We start from the raw sequence: 24103 nt of genomic DNA on the forward strand, positions 1-24103 counted from the left end.
ATTACTATTATTATCAATTACACTTTCTCAACAACAGAAAAATAAAATGCTGGGAAAACATAGCAGGTTTGGGAGCATTTGAGGAAAGGAAGCAGACTTAATGTTTCAGGTCCAGTCACTCTTCTTCAGAGCTACAGTTTTTAGTTGGGCTTGTAGGCCATGCAATCTCTTTTTCAGGTAGTTAAACTGTTTCAATCCTTTGACTATGATCTGTGCAAGCTCAACTGTAATCTTCACCAAGGCTTTCTTAATGTTCAGAGGCTGTTTGGCATGGTTCCATTTCTGTTTGCTGAGAGAAGGTCTAGGTGCCTCCATAAATTGCTGATGATGCTCAAATGCTGGATTTTGATGGCGGCCTACTGTAATATCATTCTACAATGATAAAAACACAGAGCAAGTTTCCAAAACAGCAAATAATCGAACAATCAAATAATCTGCTTTTGATTATATTGTTAGAGGAATGATGGTTAGAATGCAGGGAGAACTTGTTTTGTTTTAAAAGAATAGCAAGAAATCTTTCACATGCAGCTGTGTCCACAGAGTTTAGCATCTCATCCAAAAGTTGGTGCCTCTGTCAATACAGCATTTACTCAATACTGTACTGAAGCATCAGTGTAGATAACAGACATGAATCTGCATTTGGCCTTGAACCCCCGGTTTTCTGAATCAAAGGCCAAAATGCTATGAAATGAGTTAAGCTGAAATCTTACATTCTGTATTTCAATTTTAATTCGTTCAAAATCTTTAAGAAAATAGATTGCATCAACTGGGCCCAGAATATTATTAAAGCACAATTTCAATACATTTAATGGTGGACATTGCCTTTGCCAATCTTTATCGCACCTGCAGAACATACAATGTCAATCAGCCCAGTTCCTTAATGCTTAGCAGAAGTGTTTTAAATAGTAGGAGAACTGAAATCTTCATATAGTCATACTTCGGTATTGCTTGTGACCATTAACATCACAACCTTTGTGGAAAGGAGTGAAAAATAAAAGCACTAAACCTGTCATGAACAGGCCAACTGTGATAGCCCAATTAACTCTCAAATTATGTCTGGTTAATTGAGTGTCCAGAGGTGCTCTTCATTTTTGTTTTCACATAATTCAGTATGAAGAAGATAGACTATCAAACAGCAATTCACACAAGTGTGAAGTGATGTTTTGTGGCTATAGATCTGAACAAGGCAATGCATGCCCTGAACAGACGTTTCATGTAGATTCTGTCATTTCAGGCTTGGCTCACATGATTCTTGAATGTTATACCTTGAGGAGAAAATCAGGTTAAAAGAAAATGCACCTACTTACACTTCTAGCTTCAACAGGGGGTTCACAATATACCAAAGGAAATGAATAAAACAGTCATTGGTCTCACATTTGCTCCAGTCTGACTGCCTAGGTTTTTAGAGAAAAAGAAATCAAATCCAATCAATTTTTACAGCTGTTAACATGCCGTGTTGCTGATCAACTCTACACTGTCGTAATAGAAACTTGTACCCTGCAGCCACTTCTACAGACAGCCACACTGCTTGGGTTTTACAATGATGTATTCTATTCACAATCCAACAGCGGAAATAATGGTGAAGAAAAGATTCTGAAGAATCACAGATCTATGCATTTTCTCCTATCCATCTGAAGTTTAGCTTAGGCATTGATCATTGTTGCAAATGAATAATGGAATGAATGATGAAAGAAACAAGGAAGTTCTTTTTCTGAAGCAAGCAGTGAGGTTAGTTATGCTCATCTGGTGACCACTAGATGTGGAGAAACAAATTGTGTTGTGTTGTACCAACAAATCTACGTGAAAATTTTAATGTTAGGAAAGGTAAATAGTGAGAATGGCTTTTGTATGGTTAGTGCCCATGTGGAACAAAGAGATAGAGCTAGGAAGCAACCATGACTACTCTTGGGATACAACATTTGTTTTACTGTTGTGTAAAATCAGTTTATTGTACAGATTTTGATGTACAATACTCTTTAAATAAAAAATAAATGTGGAAAAGACAAAAGGTATTGGACTGAGGCTTAGCCAGAGAAAGTAAGTCCAAGCCAAGGTGAGCTTATTGTTGGATTTGTTGCTACAATGTTCAACAACTTCTCTCACCACTTCTCACCAAACATGCCTCTTTAATTAAGTTTGTTTGGTGTGTTTGATAAGATGGAAGGCTGAATAATAATGAAGTAGATAAGGCAGTTGACAAGGCGTCTTACAAGCAATAATGACCATCAATTAGCAACTTGCTGCTGCCGAGTGAAAACCAAGCCTGGTTGTGAAAAGCATTAAATGAGGTATGAATTGCTCCTGATGTTGAGATGTGCCTCACATGTGTCCCTAGATTGTGCCACATATCTTGCCATAGCCAAGGTCATTCAGACCCCTAGATAACAAACTGTGGAGCTGGATGAATACAGCAGGCCAAGCAGCATCATCGGAGCACAAAAGCTGACATTTCAGGCCTAGACCCTTCATCAGACCCCTATTAGATTCCATCTATTATCTTTGGTGCCTGTCACTAATTTCATTATTCTTCCTAAAATAAAAGAACAGAATACAGACCAATTCCCCCCTTTATACATCTTCATTACACCCTTTTGTATCTCTATTTTTGCTTCACTAAATTAGCTTTGTTTTCATCTATAAGCACTCTCACAATCTATTCTTGCTTCTCCTCCTCCTCCTCCTGTCTAAAGCACAAATCACACAATTTTCCAAATCTTTCCTCAAGGAAATACACTTCAAACTTGGAACATTAGCTGTTTCTGTCTTCACTGACACTTCTGGACCTGTTGAGTTTCTCCACACTTTGTTTTGATTGCAGAGTTCTGTTTCCAATATTCTTCTTAGCCAGTGACTGAGAACCAGACCCCACCCAATTCAATATGACCTAGCACTCAATTTTCAGCCGTATATTTTCTGTACCACCAAAACTGCTTCCTTACATTTCTGCAACATTCTCATTTTCCCTGTATCATCTAACTACTGCTAAAAACCTTATGCTTGGCTGTGTTAAGCCTGAGCTTCATGATTCCACTGCTCAAATAAGCAGCTAACAGTGCATCCATTCTGCAATCTCTGTAAATTTATCTAAAACTAATCTAAACATTTATCTAAAACATTTCCATTATTGTTTACACAGTGGCCATTTATTAGAAGTTATCACAATGTGATATCTTTGTTCTCTCAAACTATATTGCTCACAATCCACTAACACCTCAATTTTGAACTTCACCTACTTGTTTTTAATTCTATTAAATAATGCGAGCACTAACAACATAAAGCATAAACTTTGTATTGCTGGTCCATGTAGTTCTATCAGTTGATAATGTTACACTTTGGGATGATAAATATTTCCACAATATTTTCACACAATTTGTTATTTTATCAAAAAGATTTGGGTGAAACTTTATATAATTAACTTAAAATTGGAGTGTTTATAAACAATATAATAGACATTTCAACTACTTTTCTGGAATCAGTATGGTCTAAAGAAAAAGAACAGTGTTGCTGTGGTAACACTTTGGAATATTATAATCTGTTAACATATACAAGTTGTCTCCTCCATCCATAAGGCTGCATTCAGCTTTTCATGGCCCATTTCAGCTCGCACTGATTGATAATACTCATTTATTGTAGGGGAACAAACACAAAAATGCAATCTATAACCTTAGCTGTTGCATCTTAAATGTCATTGGTTTGAAATAGGATGATTTAAGCAAGCTGTCTTTTATGAGAGATTGATTTTACATGGGTTCCTGTTGTGTGGTATACCCAACACAGTAGGGTGCCAATGATTAAGTAATCATTCATCTCAGACAAAATTAACATTAATGCTTGGTTGAATTTCAGCCAACTTAAAAGATTTTTTTAATGGATTGCAAGTACAGCAAAGATCATTTGCTTAGTTGTTATAAACAAGATAAATATGTTGCCAATTCAAGCTTTTACTAAAAACTCAAACACCGAAGCAAAGAAAAATACTTTTAATTTCAAAAATATACTTTATGCATAAAAATATCTTTGTATACATACATAGTCACTACAGCATTTGGTTCGAAACAGCAGCATGTGAAGAAACAAACATTGGCATGTGACTTTATCCCGCAAACAAATCCAAAGAACTTCTTATTTGTGCAAGACTATATTACATACATCTCAAAGCACTGGAAGGATCTGATAATTGAACAGACACCCATTTAACATCAGCAGAAAGACCTTATACATTGTTTATCTCCCACTGTGCCTTGGCACAGATGCCCCAAGCTTTAGTGCATCCCTCAGCAGGTAGTCTTGGGCCTTGGAATCTGGCATTCTGCAGCACATGTTTGGGGTCAACTCCTTGTTCTGGAAGACCAACAAGTTTCAGACGGACCAAAGAGTGTTGTATTTCACAAAGTAAATGGTCCACCAGGTACAGTCAATGTTTGCCTCAGTGTGTGTCCTAGGGAACAGACAGAAGAGGACACTGCAGGCTGACAACTTACTGATGAAGTTGGCTTCCTGATTAATTTGACTTGTGATCAAATGTATTTTTCTTTCCAAATTTCTCCACAAAGAACATGTGATACTGAATGGTCCAACCATTGGAGCATTCTGTGGCAAGGAGGCCAGTCCCAGCCCTCGCACACCAGGGGCACATTGAACCTCGCTCTGCAGTGGCATTGGTGCTTGTGTATCAAGGGTCTATGCAAAGCATGAGGCATCCACACACAAAGGTGGCCATCAGAATGAGCTCAGCATTGGTACATTCATCATCTCTTTATCCAGAGTTTTGTACATGGTGTGCCTGCGGGCACAGTCCATCTCAGACCTCCACATGAAGAGGAAGATAGTTCAGATGATAACTACAGCTCAGGTTCAGGGAACAGAGGCCTCAGTCTGATAACGAGGTTTTTACCTGCAATGGAAAGGAAGCAGGGGTCCCAAAAGCCCAGTTTCTGCCTCACCTTGGCAATGCACTCTTCTCAAGATATTGCACGCATGCTGGCCCCTCTGAATCATATTCCCAGCAGCTTCATATAATCTGCTCCTCACAACAAACCACCTCGTGAAATGTGATAATGAACAGTTCAATTTGACGTATATGTTGAGCTTGATACCCTTTGAAATAACATTGTTCTGCTTATCCTGCAAATTCAAGACCAACACAGTAACATATCACAGACTAATGTAATTGCTCAGAAAACTCAAATCAGATCCAAGTGTAGTCTGCAGTGTAAATGTCCATTAATAGGAAGGACTGCATGTAAGATGCTGTGTCAGCTGATACTCTCCTTTAATCGTCTACATCACATGTTAATTATGTGGCAATATTCATAGAAAAGATCTTCATCTACTCTTATGACTCCACTTTTGCAATGTTCTCCTTTTTTCTAACCTTAGGTTTTATTTCAACCATGAGTGACTTTATCCATATTTCCTGGATTCCACCCTTACTTTTATCTCCTCACAACTTGATTGAGCAACAGCAGGGTAATCCTAAATCAGTCTGCATCCTCATCAGGTTACCTTCCACCATTTTACCAGCTCCAAAGTCAGCTTGCCATTGAACACATCATTGTCTCTCATTTTAGGGAGGAAACAGTCACGCTTAGACAATCTGTTTTGATTTATCCAGGACTACTACCATTATTATCAACTATCTTCCTCAACAGCAATAGTTTTGGCAGTCAGCCAATTGTTTTCCATTCCACTACTGTCATATGCCCCAATATTCATGTGTTTGATGCTGATTTGCTGCTGTTTGTTGTCCTAAACCCTTGCGAATCTGACATCATTTCAGCCAACGATATTTATCGTAGCATCCATTCCTAGTGCGATCTCTCGGTTTTTGTCTTTCTATACTATTCTCAGTGAGCTCAATCCTGCTTTATAATCATGAGGATATCCTGTTACAGATTTAGGCACATGGCACTGTCTGTTATCTTTTTTAGACCATCAACATTTTAAAACTATTTTGGAAGTTTTAAACGTATTAACACTTGCTGAGTGTTTTGGGGAGATAATTTCCTTTTTATCTCTCCCCTTTTAGTGCTGCCAAGCAGCACTCTGGATTAGCATTTGCCACATGGCCTCCAGCAGTTCACACCACCTTCTTAAACGTAATTAACAATGGGCAACAAACGCTAGCCTTACTAGGAATGCACAATAAGGAATAAAATAGAATTAAAATGCTTACATAGCTTCCAGATTTCATTCTAACAAATGGTTACATTTGGGCATGAGGCTGTTTTGGTTTCTGAATTAAATGTCAACTAGCTTTAGTATTCTAGCATTTTCTGATTTTGCAAAGAATATTTGCTTGGTAATGCATTAATTCACAATAACTAAAAAAATTCACATAAAAATAGAACATTTTCAGATATTTCTAAAACAGCGCATTCCATCTTCCATACAGAAATAAAAAACACAGCAGAAACAGAAGCGATTCCATTCTTTCAGCAGTGAAGTGGAATTTCACAGTACATTGACCATATTTACAACAAGAACTCTTTAAAATTGACTAATTTAGCACATTTTATATTTAAATCCACTGCTGGTATTGTTCATGATTAGTGATTAGTGAGAGTGAACTGTAAAATGTTCAATGTACAGATGTCAATTCCTGCACTTGTTTCAAAACCTGAAGCTTCTCCAGTGAAATAACAGCATTCTGTTTTCAGTGCTGAATCTCCATTTTCGATATAAAGCTCTGAACTCTGACAATTCTCATGTTCAGTACAGGCCTTGTTCCAAATAATTTCTGTCATGACAAAATGCCATTTTGACCTGCCCCCACTGTGATCAAATGTAGCAAAGGTCCGAGTAAGGAGTTGCCTAACTATACAATTAAAACCTGAAAATCTTAGTAGAGAACTGTGATACTGGCCTGTCAAGAGATGAAATGTTATCACTGCCTAACTTCCTGAGTATTTACAACATTTTGTTTTAATTGAAATCAGATCTTTTCACAGGCCATCATGGGCCTCCTGCAGTGCCACAATGATGCCACCCGAAGGTTGCAGGAACAGCAACTCATATTCCGCCTGGGAACCCTGCAGCCTAATGGTATCAATGTGGACTTCACCAGTTTCAAAATCTCCCCTTCCCCTACTGCATCCCTAAACCAGCCCAGTTCGTCCCCTCCCCCCACTGCACCACACAACCAGCCCAGCTCTTCCCCCCCACCCACTGCATCCCAAAACCAGTCCAACCTGTCTCTGCCTCCCTAACCGGTTCTTCCTCTCACCCATCCCTTCCTCCCACCCCAAGCCGCACCCCCATCTACCTACTAACCTCATCCCACCTCCTTGACCTGTCCGTCTTCCCTGGACTGACCTATCCCCTCCCTACCTCCCCACCTATACTCTCTCCACCTATCTTCTTTTCTCTCCATCTTCGGTCCGCCTCCCCCTCTCTCCCTATTTATTCCAGTTCCCTCTCCCCATCCCCCCCTCTCTGATGAAGGGCCTAGGCCCGAAACGTCAGCTTTTGTGCTCCTGAGATGCTGCTTGGCCTGCTGTGTTCATCCAGCCTCACATTTTATTATCTTGGAATTCTCCAGCATATGCAGTTCCCATTATCTCTGCTCCTGAGATGCTGCTTGGCCTGCTGTGTTCATCCAGCCTCACATTTTATTATCTTGGAATTCTCCAGCATCTGCAGTTCCCATTATCTCTTTTCACAGGCTCCTGCCTTGGATCCTATCAAATGCAAATCATAGCCATTCCAAGGCTGTAGTCTATTATCAGGGGTGTCACCTCACAGATAATGGGCATTTAGCCTCCAGCAGTTTACTTTATCTGATGCAGTAATAGCAATGTTATTCCTTGTAAAGTAAGAAAACGAACCTCAATAAATTGCCAATAAAAGTTCCAACTGATATTTATCACAGCTGGCTGACACATACAAATATTCCAGTCAAATAGGTGCCCAGGCTAGTATTGGGCTTTTCAGTTACATCAGAAATGAACGCTTCCCTACCTGCCATATTTCAAGGCGATTTCAAGTAAAATGGCTTCATGGGCATGTCTCTTAAAGGTAAAATGAAACAAAGTCAGCTCACAACTCTGCAAAGCCCGCATCTGCCTTGTTTCAAAAATCCAAAAACAAGACTACGTCGCAGACTCACACTGAACTTATTTCTTCCTAAATTGACTCAGTTTTTCTTCCCCTTTTCCGATCTCTACACATTTACATCCCTGATTCTTCTGATGTTTGATTTCCTGTTTGCTGGAAACCGCCACCTCATTTTCACTGTGGACACGCAATCTGTCTGCATGCCCATTCCCCATCAGGATTTCTTGAGGGGTTTCCTTTCTCCCCCGAAAGTAGGCCTGAAGCACCCCCATCCACCATCAACCTTCTCTGCCTGGCTGAGCTCGTTCTCACTTTGAACAATTTTGTTAGTTCCCCACTTTCTTCAGGTCAAAGGTGTGGCCATGGGTAGCTGCATGGGCCTGGTAAGGCATGCTACTTTGTAGCGTCTGTAAATCGCTCCTTTTCCTAGTTCTACTCGGGTGCCTCCCACAACTCTTTCGCTGATACATTGATGACATCATTGGTGCTGCTTTCTTTTGCCATCTGGAATTGAAAGTATGTATTGATTTTATGTCCAATTTCCAGCCTGCTCTTACCTTCACCTGGTCCATCTCTGAAACCTCCCTTCCCTTACTCAACATCACGGCTTGCATTTCTGAGGAGAGGCTGTCCACCAATTTCCCCTACACACCTACCAACTCCCACAGTTACCTTGGCTACCTCGTATTCGGAAAAGACTCTGTTCCATTCTCCAGTTCCTCTATCTCCATTGCATCTATTTAGGGGAGCTCAGAAACATCCTCCTTTTTCTGCACCCAAGGATGACACGCTACCATGGTTGATGGGGTGAGAGGTCCACATAGTCAATGTAAAATCACATGCTAAGTAATAGAAACCTAATGCAGGGGCATACACATCACTGTTATATTTTATTTACAGCTTAAATCACTTAAATAATAATGCAATTTTGCCTTAAATAAAACTTATCAGCAGAGATCCTTCTCACTCGCACCCACAGTAAATCACATTATTTGAGGAGAAATTGAATCAAATATTACGATTTTCTGTGGTCATTCAATTGAATAAGTACATTTACATTAAAGTAAATAAATGTTAAAAATACTATATTTAGCATGGTGGCTCAGTAGTTAGCACTGTTGCATCACAACACCAGTGACCTGGGTTTAATTTCACACTCAGGTATGTAGAGTAGGCACATTCTCCGCTTGTGGCAAGGGTTTCCTCTGGGTGCTTCAGTTTTCTTTTACAGTCCCAAAGATGTACAGGTCAGGTGGATTGGCTATGCTAAACTGCCCATTGTGTCCAAGGGTATGCAGGCTAGATGAATTTATTATGGGGAACAACGAAATGGCAGAAGAGTTGAATAGGTACTTTGGATCTGTCTTCACTAGGGAAGACACAAGCAATCTCCCAGATGTTATAGTGGCTGAAGGACCTAGGGTAATGGATGAACTGAAGGGAATTTATATTAGGCAGGAAATGGTGTTGTATAAATTGTTAGGTCTGAAGGCTGATAAGTCCCCGGGACCTGATGGTCTGCATCCCAGGGTACTTAAGGAGGTGGCTCTAGAAATCGTGGACACATTAGTAATTATTTTCCAATGTTCTATAGATTCAGGATCAGTTCCTGCAGATTGGAGGGTGGCTGATGTTGTCCCACTTTTCAGGAAAGGAGGGAGAGAGAAAACAGCGAATTATAGACCGGTTAGCCTGACATCAGTGGTGTGAAAGATGCTGGAGTCAACTTTAAAAGATGAAATTATGAATCATTTGGATAGCAGTAACAGGATAGGTCAGAGTCAGCATGGTTTTACAATGGAGAAATCGTGCTTGACTAATCTTCTGGAATTTTTTGAGGATGTAACTATGATGATAGACAAGGGAGAGCCAGCGGATGTAGCATAACTGGACTTTCAGAAAGCCTTTGATAAAGTCCCGCATAGGAGATTAGTGAGCAAAATTAGGGCACATGGTATTGGGGGCAAAATACTGGCTTGTATTGAAAATTGGCTGGCTGACAGGAAGCAAAGAGTAGTGATAAACGGATCCCTTTCGGAATGGCAGGCAGTGACCAGTGGCGTTCCACAAGATTCGGTGCTGGGACCGCAGCTATTTACAATATACATTAATGACATAGATGAAGGCATTAAAAGTAATATTAGCAAATTTGCTGATGACACAAAGCTGGGTGACAGGGTGAAATGTGAGGAGGATGTTATGAGAATACAGGGTGACTTGGACAGGCTAGGTGAGTGGACGGATGCTTGGCAGATGCAGTTTAATGTGGATAAATGTGTGGTTATCCACTTTGGTGGCAAGAACAGGAAGGCAGAATACTATCTAAATGGAGTCAAGTTAGGTAAAGAGGAAGTTCAACGAGATCTGGGTGTTCTTGTACATCAGTCAATGAAAGCAAGCATGCAGGTACAGCAGGCAGTGAAGAAAGCTAATGGCCTTCATAACAAGAGGAATTGAGTATAGGAGTAGAGAGGTCTTTCTGCAGCTGTACAGGGACCTGGTGAGATGGCACCTGGAGTATTGTGTGCAGTTTTGGTCCCCAAATTTGAGGAAGGACATTCTTGCTCTTGAGGGAGTGCAGCGTAGGTTCACGAGGTCAATTCCCGGAATGGTGGGACTATCATATGTTAAAAGATTGGAGCGACTGGGCTTGTATACACTTGAGTTTAGGAGGATGAGAGGGGATCTGATTGAGACGTATAAGATTATTAAGGGATTGGACAATCTGGAGGCAGGAAGTACTTTTCCGTTGAAGTGGGAGTCCAGAACCAGAGGACACAGTTTAAAAATAAGAGGTAGGCCACTTAGAACAGAGTTGAGGATAAACTTCTTCACCCAGAGAATGGTGGATATATGGAATGCTTTGCCCCAGAAGGCAGTGGAGGCCAAGTCTCTGGATAGTTTCAAGAAAGAGATAGATAAGCTCTTCAAGATAGTGGAATCAAGGGTTATGGGGATAAGGCAGGAACTGGATATTGATTGTGGGTGATCAGCCATGATCATAATGAATGTTGGTGCTGGCTCAAAGGGCCAAATGGCCTACCCCTGCACCTATTGTCTATTGTCTATTGTCTAATTAGCCATGGGAAACGCATGGTTGCAGGGTTAGGGCAAGGGGTTGGGTATGGGTGGGATACTCTTTGGACAGTTGTTGTGGACTCAGTTGGCTGAATGGCCCGGCTTCACACAGTGGGATTCTATTACTTAAATTGGACAGAATAATACAGTAAACTTTGCGATATTTCCAGTGTATATTTTTTGCTGGTTTATCAAGAATATTAATTCATAAGGTAGTTAAAACTAAATTTGCTGTAAAAGAAAGCAAGTTATTACAGTGTTATTACATATCACACAGGCCCCAAACCCCACCTCTTCCTCCGGTACATTGATGACACAGGCCCCAAACCCCACCTCTTCCTCTGGTACATTGATGACTGTATCGGCGCCGCCTCTTGCTCCCCAGAGGAGCTCGAACAGTTCATCCACTTCACCAACACATTCCACCCCAACCTTCAGTTCACCTGGGCCATCTCCAGCACATCCCTCACCTCCCTGGACCTCTCAGTCTCCATCTCAGGCAACCAGCTTGTAACTGATGTCCACTTCAAGCCCACCGACTCCCACAGCTACCTAGAATACACCTCCTCCCACCCACCCTCTTGCAAAAATTCCATCCCCTATTCCCAATTCCTCCGCCTCCGCCGCATCTGCTCCCACGACAAGACCTTCCACTCCCGCACATCCCAGATGTCCAAGTTCTTTAAGGACCGCAACTTTCCCCCCACGGTGATTGAGAACGCCCTTGACCGCGTCTCCCGCATTTCCCGCGACACATCCCTCACACCCCGCCCCCGCCACAACCGCCCCAAGAGGATCCCCCTCGTTCTCACACACCACCCTACCAACCTCCGGATACAACGCATTATCCTCCGACACTTCCGCCATTTACAATCCGACCCCACCACCCAAGACATTTTTCCATCCCCTCCCCTGTCTGCTTTCCGGAGAGACCACTCTCTCCGCGACTCCCTTGTTCGCTCCACACTGCCCTCCAACCCCACCACACCCGGCACCTTCCCCTGCAACCGCAGGAAATGCTACACTTGTCCCCACACCTCCTCCCTCACCCCCATCCCAGGCCCCAAGATGACATTCCACATCAAGCAGAGGTTCACCTGCACATCTACCAATGTGGTATACTGCATCCACTGTACCCGGTGCGGCTTCCTCTACATTGGAGAAACCAAGCGGAGGCTTGGGGACCGCTTTGCAGAACACCTCCGCTCAGTTCGCAAAAAACAACTGCACCTCCCAGTCGCAAACCATTTCCACTCCCCCTCCCATTCTCTTGATGACATGTCCATCATGGGCCTCCTGCACTGCCACAATGATGCCACCCGAAGGTTGCAGGAACAGCAACTCATATTCCGCCTGGGAACCCTGCAGCCATATGGTATCAATGTGGACTTCACCAGTTTCAAAATCTCCCCTTCCCCCACTGCACCTCTCAACCAGCCCAGTTCGTCCCCTCCCCCCACTGCACCACACAACCAGCCCAGCTCTTCCCCCCCACCCACTGCATCCCAAAACCAGTCCAACCGGTCTCTGCCTCCCTAACCGGTTCTTCCTCCCACCCATCCCTTCCTCCCACCCCAAGCCGCACCCCCCGCTACCTACTAACCTCATCCCACCTCCTTGACCTGTCCGTCTTCCCTGGACTGACCTATCCCTTCCCTACCTCCCCACCTACACTCTCTCCACCTATCTTCTTTACTCTCCATCTTCGGTCCGCCTCCCCCTCTCTCCCTATTTATTCCAGTTCCCTCCCCCCATCCCCCTCTCTGATGAAGGGTCTAGGCCCGAAACGTCAGCTTTTGTGCTCCTGAGATGCTGCTTGGCCTGCTGTGTTCATCCAGCCTCACATTTTATTATCTTGGAATCTCCAGCATCTGCAGTCCCCATTATCTCTCAAGTTATTACAGTGTTCTGCTGATATTTGTCTTTCAAACAATCTCACCAAAAATACACTATTTTGTCATGCATCTCATTGCTGTCTGAGAGATCTTTCTAGCTTGTTTCTGGCAAGTTGACTGTTTCTCTTCATGGCAATGTTATACTTCAGAAAGTGTTTCATTACTTGTGCAGAGCTTTGAAAAATTCTTATGTCATTAAAACCCACTCTGTAAACCATAATTTTACTTCCATTTCTAATTCCTTGAAGTTCTACTGTGCAAAATGGAATACAGATTCTCCTAATCACAGAACAGAATTACTTTCCCTTGCACCCTGCATGTACCATGTGAATCCAGGACTCCCACCTGAGCAACAAAATTTCCAATGTTAGAAAAACTCAAGAGCTCACATGTTATAGACAGCCTTCAATTACTGATCCATAGTTGCATTCAGAAATATCAATATTCTTTTAGACTAAATACCCATCTGCATCCAATAAAAAACACCTAAAACATAGTATTTCCAGATCTGAGAAAGGGTCACCAGTCAGAAAACATTAACTCTGATTTTTCCTCACAGATGTTGCCAGACCTGCTGAACTTTTCCAGCAACTTCTGTTTTTGCTCCTGATTTACAGCATCTGCAGTTCTTTCAGTTTTTATTTGTGCTATAGTTTGGGCCCAGGCCTGTTTTTTTTTTGAGAAGTGATAATATTATGGGTCTGTTTTCCTTGTTGAACAGATAAAGAATTCTTGCAACTCATTAGAATTAAATCAGTCATCCCTAGTTACCCTTGAACTAAAAGGCTTACCCAGCTTTTTCATGGACAGTTAAGTATAGTCCACATTACTGGAGTTGAGGAGCCATATGCAGGCCAAACCAGATAAAGATGGCTTACTTCCTTCCCTACACAGTTTGACACTTCATGTCAAGGCATATAAGGCTATGGACCAAGTGCTGGGAAATGGGAATAGAACATTTACATAGTTGTTTCTGACCAGCGCAGACTTGATGGCCCAAAGGATCATTTTCTGTTCAGAAACTACAATGACTATGGCTCCAAAGGACAAATGGGAGTCGTTAGAATAACAAGTGATGGTTCCATGATTATCATCACCGAGATTATTTTATATTCCAGATTTGTTAATTGAATTTAAACAAACTGTTGTGGGAGACAGAGAGATTTCAATTGTATCTCCAGTGAATAAAAACTGAATGAAAGAACTGCGGATGCTGTGAATCAGGAACAAAAACAGAAGTTGCTGGAAAAGCTCAGCAGGTCTGGCAGTGTCTGTGAAGAAAAATCAGACTTAAGGTTTCGGGTCCGGTGACCCCTCCTCAGTTCAAGGTCAACTCGGAATGATTGATTTAATTCTAATATCTCAAGGAAGTTGACAAGGATCTCTGAGGCCATTATCTCCAGTGAAGTCCTATTTCAAAATGATTTTCAACTATAGAATATTATTTAAATATCAGTTTAAGGTGTATAGAATATAATACTGGTAAACATTGGCACATGTTCATAAAAAAATCAAATAAATAGACAGTTATCTCTGCTAAGGAAACAATCACTTCTGTTATGATTGTACCAAAAATGAAACACAAAGATAATTATTTTCGGAAGGATGCTACTATGCTAAAGTGATTGTTGTGATCACATGACAAGCCCAGGCAACATGGAATGTACTAAAACTGGCTGCCTTTAACTTAGCATTTTAATCAAGAAACGCTGAAACTCACTAAAATGTTAAGGATTTGGTATCTTGTACCGTGGTGGGATTTAAATTCAATATTAAAAATAAATTTGAATTAAGAGTTTAATGATGATCATGAAACTGTTGTCAATTGTTGGGAAAATCCATCTGGTTCATTAATGCAAAGGCAACAGTCATCGCGTGACTCCAGATCCACAAAAAATGTGGTTGACTCATAACTGTCCCAAGAGTAATTAGGAATGGGTAATAAATGCTGACCTAGCCAGCGGTGCCTATATCTCGCGGATCAATAAACAGAATGTTAAAAAAAGTGTAAGACTGTAGATGGATTATTCAGCTCAGAAAAGCCAACAGAGTTAGCCTGCAAATAGGCAAAGTAACTATATTTGGATAGCTTTCTTTGAGTAAGAAAGTGAGAAAGGAACATGAACTGAACACAGCAACGATACAGACAGCTCAACTTTTCCTCTCACTCTCAATCTTAATGTCAGTAAATTGGCACTAGTGGGAAAGAAATAGTTTGAATAAATAACCACTGATAGAGAAATCTGCCATTCCTGAGGAAACAGCTAATCAGGTGGGAATCAGGTAGACTCCTGGATCTCCAAGATTCTAATGTACTGCAAACTGCAACTGACTTTTCCTTCCTGTCTAACTGGATACCCTTCAAATCCCACTTTATTTGTAAACTCATGACTTGTGTTTCTGTGTGCATCTATTATAACATTTTAATATTCTTTTCAGGTAATAAAACATCACTATTTTTCATTCAAGAACATTCAAGAATTGCGATTTCATTTTTAATCTGGTTAACTAATTTTAAGTGTGGTACTTATGTGATTTTAAAAAAATGTTGCATCTGTCTGAGAAGAATTTCAGAAGGAGAAAAGTTGAGACCTATCCTAACCAGGCTGTGACACTTTTAAAGTTTGTTACCCTTTATAACAAAAACTTCTGTTATAAGACAGTTTATCTCAGAGCAGATTTATGTTCAGATACCGCAGTTATATTACTATGCTCATTGCAGTATCAAAGTACCTTTTTGAAGGAGAAGAAGTTTTTTCTAAGCTACACATTTTATGTAAACATGAAACTATTCAGATTGATCATCAAGCCAATAATTTGGAAGAAGTGGGACATCAAATCATGAGTGCATTAAAATAGAAAGCAATCAATTCTCTCAAAATTTGTAATTTTCAAGTTTATTATGTGTAATTTACAAGCAAATTGGACTACATTATTTCTTAATGAAAACACATGTGTGGGGAGTATAGTTTAGTGTGCACTTTAAGTAATAAATCTCATGTCTATTCTGAATAAATAACTTTATAACCTTTGCTTTATAATCTACTGTACAATTTCACTATGCACAGTACTCAGAAGCAATCATGCACTCTATTTACCTTGTTGTTTCCTGTAGGTATTAGTTCCTGCTAAAATTCAGATTCTTGTCAAAGTGGCTATTCTGCTTATGAGAGTTTTGGCACACTATCCTTGAAAATAATGGCATCACAGTAAAGACAGGTCACTGTTACACTGGCTAGGATCTTTCATTCAGAGGGGATTCTGTTGCGCATTTGATTTTTGGGTACTAAGGAAAGATTCTTACTTGCAAGAAGAAACCATGACATCATCAGGAAAGATTTTCCTTTTTTTCAGTTTGAAATTGAATTTTGTGCAAAAGCAAAGTTAAACAAAATCACTTTGCCAACAACTCAGTTTGCTTAGGGCCCTTTAAAGCTTAAATTACCCCCTCTGCATGGCATAATGATGTTGGGTAGCCAGTCATTTTAAAGAAAACAGCAAGATTTGCATCATTTAGCATTCACTTCATCAAAATGTTGATGATCAATCACATATTGTGAAAAATAATAATAACGTATTTCTGAATGCAATTTAGAAACAATTACAAAAAACTGAAAGAAAATTATTAGACTATCTTATTTTTCAAATACTTTTGAAAACGTTTTTGTCCAGGGCAGAGGAACATAGTTTTATATCACACATGTTTGTAGAGCTCAGTGTTGCAGGGTGGAAATGATATGGAATGTATCAAACTCAATATTTTCAATGTGCCATCCATATATGAGCTATGCACATGGTTGGAATTTTACTCACACCCAGGCAATCAATAATGATTTTGGCCAATAAAGTGGTTGGGGACCACAGTGGCAGAGCTTGTTGATGCAGTCCTGCTATTGTGGATATTTCCCAATACCATGGACAGCAATCAGTTGTGCTCTCACCAAATTTAAAAAGGCAACTAATTGGTTGATTCATTGTCTCATTAATGTGAGCATGTGCACTTTCTCCCCAGAATGAAGACATAACAATACAGCAAACGGTATCTTCCCATATTTTAACCAAGTGTCAATTCTAGGAGTTTAATGGAGTGTTTTCCTCTGTAAGGCCTTTTGACATTTCTCATGAATTCTTCTGCTGCTTACCCTAACTCATTTGCAATACTCCACATTGCCCTTCCCATTTAATATGCATTTGCAGGGGCAGAAATGCTTATTGTTGCTGCAGAGATGTTCTGGCATGGATGCCATGGATGGCATGCTTATATCCTTGTTGCACATCACCTCAAACAGTGCAAGCCAAGAACAGCCTTTGCAAAATGGTTTTTCTGAAAGAGATGGGTGGGAGAAGTCAGCACCACTCTTTATTGGCAGTGGCCTGAAGGTCTTGGATGACAGGAAGGCCATCCTCTTTACTCTAGAGCACCGAAGAAAGCTACCAAATGATGTCAGTTTAGATAGAAATAACTACTTGGGTTAGTGCCATCTCCCTGGGGAAAAGAATGTTCTGCAACATCAAAAGAAGTCAATGACTTTCAGTGGTCTCCAAGGGTAACTACTAACATATTATCTCTGCTACCCCACACTCACTGAAACTCTGCTACTGCACCTATTTCTCAGTGAGGATCATGGCCTATCATTCTCACAATTATATGCAGCATCTACATTCAACAGTGCTTTCCTTCTCATCCTCCTAAATCCCTACGTCTTCCTGAACTTTGCACTTCATATTCTGTCACCAGGGATACCTCATAATTTCCCTTGCTTTTGTACCACTGCTAACAGCTTTGCCAGAGACTTTCATAACATTCAATTATCATTTTGCCAGGATAGATGCACTTTGTGTTAAAAAAAGACCTCTACAGTGTCCTCCTACTATACCATATTGCACCGCAGGAGTTGCCCATATTCAGTGGACATGACCCCCTCTGCATCCCAGCATAACAGCTCCAATCTCTGCACTTGAGTTTCCTACTTTACCCAATACATTGGATTGGCCCCTGAAAACCCCCTATGACCTCTACTAACTGAATCACCATAACTAACTGTGTTCATTCCCAGACTGACCGGTGAGCACGGCACTGACCAAGGATGGATCACTCCGCTAACTATTAGCACCATAACTCCCTGACTGTTTAACCTGTAACCCTTGGGCTCGTTGGACTTGACTGTGTGACTGAACACAATGGATCTTGCCCTTGAAATGTGAGGATATGGATTCGCAGATTGTGATTGCACCAAGCACCTGAATTGACAATAGTCAGTGCCTCGCACCAAGATTGGATGATATTCCTGGTTGAGTGTGGTGGTGATGACTGACTGACCAATACGGGTGTAACATCTCATGGAGAAGTGATAAAGTAAAAACACGAGAAACTTTGGCTTTAGAATTCCTAGAGCAAAGGAAAATAAAGTATATTATCAATTTAAAGATTTTGGGAGAGACTGCGTTTGTTCAGAATATTGTCAATAAATATTAATTTAAGCCAGCAAGTACCAGGCAGGTGTAGAGCAAGAAGCATAATTTATTTGCAGCTTAGGCGTAACGATAGCAGCAATGGGCGCTGAATGTTGTAATGTGGATGGAAAGCAAGAAAGATTGCTATGGTAACAGGGGTGGAAATTAGATGTGAGAGGGATCAGTTTACATTTGACGTGTCCTTGGATTTATGCTGTAACTACAGTTTTTGCAGTTAGTTGGATGAACTGGACATTATTATTTGCTAAAAAGCAGAAATGTTGAAGAACAAAATACGTTCAGTGCTTTCTATGTAAAGAAAAACACAATGAATGGGCCACATTTTACAGGGCCTATGTAATTGTATGGAAAGCAGGAGGGCTAGTATTATGGAAGAGGAAGGCATTGGCAGGGAGTCCATTATCATTTCTCACTTTGACATTTTATTGGGAACCTCTGAAGCATGGGACCCCACCAAAAATTGATTTGTTTTTGTTCATTCATGGGAAATAGCATTGTTGGCTGTTTATTTAACAAAACCTCGTTGTCTCTGAGAATGTGCTGGTGAACTACCTCCTTCAGCCTTTGCAGTTTATCTGGGGTTATACTCATAATACTGTTAGAACAAAAATTCCCATATTTTGATTCAGCAACAGTGAAGGAACAGTAACACAGTTCAAAGTCTGGAGCGGGGGCGAACATGCAGGAGGTAGTGCTCCAATCCATTTGCTGCCCTTGTTGAGAATCTGAGATTTGGATACGGGCACAAGATGGCTGCTGGTGCAAGTTAGCAACAAAATGGCTTCTAGTCTGGGAACTGTAAATTCTGCTAGAGCTGCTCTTTTAGCCTGGGAACTCTGAGTTCTGCTAGAGCTACATAAATAATGCAGTAGTGTATTAGTACTAACCGTTCTAGCTGACCTTCGGTAGCAAATGTTATGGCACTATATGGCGAGACAAAAAGTAACCTAAGCATTGTGACATAAGTTGTTTACCAGTTAATACTATTGGACTATGTAACTGTCAATGAAGCAATATCGTGTATTGATTGGTAATTGTTTGAATACACTATGCGATCACACCATGTACCCTGCTTTAAGAAAAGTATAAAAATGTCTTTGTATTAATCTGTGGTGTGCAGCTCCTCCGAGGAACAGGGAAGTGCTCAACTTCTGTGATTCTGGATGATCTGTACCCGGCCGTAAGAAGAAATAAAGAGTAAAGTTTTAAACAGCCAGACCGACTGCGAGTGCTCATTGACCGAGCACAGAATCGAGAGACCCCATCGGGGGTTGAGATTTACGTCTGGTGCCGTGACTCAGATTTGGTATGGACTGATTGTGGACAGCGGTGTAAGAACCTTGAGCCCTTCACTATTGAGTGTAGAGGAATCGGCCGGCCAGACATGAGTATTTTCTCCATCTGGTTTTCCTCTCATTCAGGTAGTTGGATTGGGGATCCGAGACAGAGTCAGGGACTCTAACAGTTGTAGAGATAAGAGCAACAGCAATACAGTTCAAAGTCTGGACCGGGGGCGAACATGCAGGCGGTATGCTCCAATCCATTCGCTGCCCTCGTCTTTCTAGGTTACAAATTTGGAAGGTGCTGTCAAAGGAGCTTAGGTGAGCTGCGGGTGCATCTTGTATATAGTATACACTGCTGTCACTGTACAAAGTGCTGGATGAGTGAATGCTAACTAAAACACTGGCACATTACTTCTGCTGGGAGTAACTGCGGCTTTGATGAGACTGTCAGAAAAGACCAGGCTTGAGATCTATCTAGAGTGGGAGGCGAATCATTTTCATTCATAATTCAGAGAGGTGCTCCCATTGGTAATAGTTACTACTCTGGATCCTGGTTCAAATGTTCCTCCTTTCTCTCCACCTAATCAGCCTGGCCTGCCCGCCAAGATTTATTTTAGGGAAAACTGCTTTTTGACCTCTGGTAACTGGAAGGTTATGGATGGATGCTGCTTCATGTCAACGGCTACCAATTGGATTCAAATGAGCCCTGAGCTTTGAAACTGTTCATGCTCCCCAACTGTGACTACCGCTATGATCTGATGGTAATACTGGACAAGTCAGATGCAAAGTAAAATCTGGATAGATAGGGTTTAACCCTGTTTATCTTTAACTGTGAAGGTGCATGTGTTCAATCACAAGACAATAGGCGCCCACATAGTTTTACCACAAAGAATAAAATGTTATTAATGAAGAAATAAAGGACCTAAATTACAATGGATGTAAAAATTGGAAATATTTCATTCCAAACACCAGAAAATGATTCAAGCTCTGTCTATCCACACTTTTTCCCACCAAAAATATCCTTAAAAACTGTCAAAACTCAGCATTGACTCTGTACTCAAGATTCTTGCTCAGGCAATGACCAGTTTCCTTTGGTGATTTTCTATGCATTCAGAAGATGTTCATTTCCTTCACCTGGTATCGCTTCCTGTGACACCTATTATTTTAACTTCAGAGAAACCATGAGATCCCCAAACACAGTTTTCAACAGTTTTTTTGTTCCCCAGACATTTTTTAACTGGGAGTTTAACGGTTCAGCCTCCACTCCCTAGTGCAACCACAGACTGTCTGCTTTCTGGATTGTTTTGTCTCTGTCCTTGTTTCCTTTTTGGTTGGAAGCTGTATGGTTTATCTTCTCCACCTTTCTTTTCAAGAACTTAAATATGCATTTCCATCTCTTCACTTGAAGGTTGTAAAACCTCATTAAAATGCATGTTAACAACAAGCTTCCAGATTCCTCAGCATGAAAACCGTAAGAAAATTCCAGATATAAAAACAGTATCTTCCCCTTCCTAACACAGAAAATACAAAAATAAAACAAATTGTTCTTTACCCATTGCAAAAATATTGTCATACTCCTTTTACATTTTCAGAGCTATTAGCATTTATATAGCAATGGCAATCTTGTACTTATTATTTTTCATACTTACAAATATGCCACAAATATTTTAATTTTTAATAGAGTCAGTCAGCAACAAGTTTGAAAAGCAATACTCCAAGGCTAATCATGGGGTCAGTTTCTAACAGGAACTCAAAGCTGGAGATTTTGCTGAACTTGTGAAAATGAATATAACAGTTCTCAAACAACATGAAGCCCTGATCTGCTCATAAGAAGCTGAAAGATTTTGCTTGATTTACTTACCCAGTGAGCAGTGAAGCATGAGTGTTATTTATCTGTACAGCTGATCATAGCCAGTAGGCAAAACATATGCCATTGTGACTGACCTGACTGTGCCCTCGATATATATATATTTTTTTTCTGCCCTAAGCACCAATACACAAGACATACAACTATATGTTTAAGGCACTGTGTGATTCAAGTAAGCATGAGTAATACTCTAGCCATTGTTTTGGCACCAATATAACCCAAGGAAGAGATGTATTTATCCATAAGTGAAAAATGTATAATTGTACAAATAAAGGCGTTTTGAAGAAACGTACTGGAATTGGAACTAAATGACTCTTACGTAGAGGGAAAGTTTTCCAGTCTAGAACAGTCCTTGTTACCCAAAGAAAGGTTCATATCATAGTCAACCTGGAACAGGACCACAATCCAATAAATCCATTTTTTAAAACAGAAATTGCAGACAACTTGCTCGAGTGTACTGTTTAAATAGTCTGTGTTTGTGAAGTAAATAAGCTAGCAAGGAAATTGAAAAGAGCTCAAAAAGTGTTGGAGGAATCTGGTTGCAAGACTAACATCTGTTTGTTACTTGCAGGTGGCATGAATAAAAGTATGTAAATGTATTGTTGAATATGACTTACGGTACAGTGATAGATTTGACCACTCAGGGAATAAAGTGGAGGAGGAGGAAAAACAAGTGTTTGATTGCTTTTGCCTAAACATTTTCAAACTTCATGAATTGAAAGTTACAGAATACTGAGAGGCCTACTTACAATGGAATTGGAGAAGATGTTAGAGAGTCTAGAAGCCAAGGGCACAGCATCAGAATGAAGGGACAATCCTTTCAAGCTGTAAGGAGGAGGAATTTCTTCAGCCAGAGTTCTAATCTGTGGAACCCATTGCCACAGAGCACTGTGGGCACAAAGACATTAAGTGTATTCAAGACAGAGACAGATAGGTTCTTGATGAGTAAGGGAATCAGAGGTTACAAGGAGAAGGTAGGAGAATTGGGTTGAGAGGCAGATCAGTCATGATCAAATGCTGGTGCAGACTTGATAGATTGAATAATCCAATTCTGCTTTTATATCTAATGGCCTTATGATTTTTGTTCTCTGCTATAGGAGAAGGAGCTGGTACGTTAGTAAGTGTCTAATAGGTGATTCAGTCTGATTCTATTTATAAGGCTCACAATGGTATATTCTGAGAGAGAGCACGTGAGAGCGAGCGAGAGAGAGAGATTGAGAGAGAGCGCGAGAGAGACTGAGTCAAGAGGACTACCTGAAGTGAGACCAAGTGCCATCATAAACCAGAAAGTGTTGAGTGCAGGAAAAGCAGCTGATGAGAAATTCTAATCTTTAAAATAAAAGTAAGGCCCTTAGTTCAGATCTCAAGGCTTTTTGCCCTTTTCTTTGAAACTGGCTTGTTAATCATAAGGTTGGTCCTGGTCTAAAAGATAATTGCAATAATTTCAATAAAGTATAAAGAGCAGAGATTTGTAATGTGCAAAAGGCAAGGATACCACTCTAATAAATTTAATAAAATATGACAGTAACAGCGCAGTGAGTGATGGATTGCTGCAGAGTGAAAACATCTGTAATAAGTATTTGCAGCTCAAGGAATTTCAGATCCAAACTGAAGACCTGAAGCCTGAGCTGTAAACACGTGTCACATCAGACCTGGTTCCATTACTGAGACACTTTGCTCCAGGACGCAGTCACATCTTTCACATTAGGTTATTCAGGTTTAGTGTGTGATCAGGGACAGAATGGTGTGACCAGCGGTGAGGCAGTTATGGTGACCCAGAGGATAACATTCAAGTTACCTTTGCCCAGCAATTGGGAAACAATTACCATGTTCTTACGCAAGTGTGTGTATAAGCACAGGTACTGCAGAGAGGAACCAAATAGTAGGATATAGGAAGTGAATAGGGATACAGTGGTGGTAGGGGATGAAGTAATTCAGAGGATAGATCCTGTTCTCTGCAACCTTGAATATGAATCCTGAAGTTGTGTTGCAGGCACAGTGCATAACTAGAAATGACTCCTGTTTGCAAGAGTTACAATTCTTCTACATTGCTGATTCTACTAACTTCAAATGTTTACAAGTAAGCCACCATTGCATGTTACCGTTTTTTAAAATGGTGGAGAAGGTGAAACAAAGAAAGCTCATAAATAATCACACATGGGTGTGGTAAACAATAGGAATAGAAAGATCCAACTGAATCATTTGTAGGAAATAGCCTCTTATTATAAGTCTCCCAATTTTCAATTCCATTGATACGTATAATGGGTGGCTGATCTAATGCTACCTCTCATACACCCTTGCACAGACAAAATTATCCGAGCTCTTTAATATAATGAGCTTGATGGGTATAAAGGTCTTCTGACAGTAGGCTTCAAACCGTCTACTTAAAATGAGTTCACTGCCCTGTTAACAAAGACAATATTTTAATATATTTTTGTCCTTCATAACTA

The 24103-nt window shown here is 40.6% G+C and overlaps 1 protein-coding gene across 4 annotated transcripts in view; it reads right to left on the reverse strand.

The window, feature by feature from the left end:
* The window catches only part of tenm1 (teneurin transmembrane protein 1), a 2164854-nt gene that overhangs the window by 1708334 nt on the left and 432417 nt on the right, over positions 1 to 24103 (reverse strand). The gene's annotated exons all lie outside the window — the stretch shown is intronic.

The sequence above is a fragment of the Stegostoma tigrinum genome, chromosome 15 (assembly GCF_030684315.1).
Source record: "Stegostoma tigrinum isolate sSteTig4 chromosome 15, sSteTig4.hap1, whole genome shotgun sequence".
NCBI lineage: Eukaryota > Metazoa > Chordata > Chondrichthyes > Orectolobiformes > Stegostomatidae > Stegostoma > Stegostoma tigrinum.